The sequence below is a fragment of the Helobdella robusta genome (genome assembly GCF_000326865.2).
Source record: "Helobdella robusta unplaced genomic scaffold HELROscaffold_75, whole genome shotgun sequence".
Classification (NCBI taxonomy): domain Eukaryota; kingdom Metazoa; phylum Annelida; class Clitellata; order Rhynchobdellida; family Glossiphoniidae; genus Helobdella; species Helobdella robusta.
This window is the reverse complement of record NW_008705426.1, coordinates 26,929-28,287: the sequence shown is the minus strand read 5'-3', so window position 1 is coordinate 28,287 and position 1,359 is coordinate 26,929.

Genomic DNA, 1,359 nt, shown 5'->3' with positions numbered 1-1,359 from the left:
CATTATAAAAGTTTTTTTAACATGTTTTGTCAAAAAGTTTATAAAATTTTTTTTATTACCCATCAAAGAAATTTGCTTCTGTGGTGCATTACTTTTTGCTCCTCATTTTATTCACGAAAATATATAATTGTTTCATATTGTTATTTGTAATATTGATAAAAATTAGTTTCAACATTTTAAGTTGTCAACAACTTAGTTTTTATTAACTTTTTCGAAATGATACCAATATTTTAATATTTTTAAATATTATTAAAATTGGAATTTTTTGATTTTTCAAATCTTTAATTATCATTTGCACCATAAAATTAAGAATAACGTTTTGAAAATTATCTTCATTTGTAATCTCGAAAAGTAAATTAATTTGCATAACCAAATTTTTTATCCTGAACCAGGCTTAAAGACAGTTTTGAATAAAGACCTGTCGCAAAATATCGCTTGATTGAAGACGACAGTAAAGTTCAACTAATCGTGAAAAATATTCACCCAAATGATACGAGATTGTAAGTCTTAGAGGAAAATTTCTTCTAGTCATCGTGCTAAGTGGGTTTGGTAAGGTGAGGGTGGCTTAGCTCAATACTGTTCCAACTCAAATCTCTGGCAAAACTCGACTTTTATCATAGCTTTATTTAAGCCTATTAATATTTCTGCTAATTCTGTTTATTTTTTCATCACTTTCTTTTTAAATTTTTTCGTTACTCTTTTGATTACTGAAATAAATTTTTTAATTCTATGTTCAATTTTGGCATTTCTTTTTGGACCAAATTTGGGTTTTGAGTCGGATTTTTGTCACCTAAGTTAAAAATCAATCTTCGTTTAGCGTCCAGAAACCCAGTTCCCCGAGGTAGAACGTTAGGTGTATATATATATATTTATGCATATATTTATTATTTATGTTTGCATCTGTATTTTCTCCACCAACTGACTCGTCTCTTTCTATCTAAAAGATGTTGATCTTCGATCTCTTACTGAAAATACTAAATAACATCATCATCTTGAAATATGTGTTTTGTTCTATTTGAACTTTTCCATAAAAAACTTCATCTTTTTCTGCATTTAGACAGTGTAAAATATGTAGAAGACTTTCACTTTCATTTTATTTCTCTAAACTTGTTTCTGAATTTTTTCCTCTGTATACTCTTATTACATTATTTGAAGCTACTATGATTATTATTTTTGTGTCATCAACAACTTATTCCCTAGGTCTACTTTCTTCTAATTAACTTAACGGATTTTCTTCAATATTTTATCCTAATGTTCTCAAACTTTTTAATTTATCTCTTTCTTTCTCTAAATTTGCTACTTTTATAAGATATCTATCGTTATACCTATCCTGAAAAACTAATTTTTAAATCCTGCTTT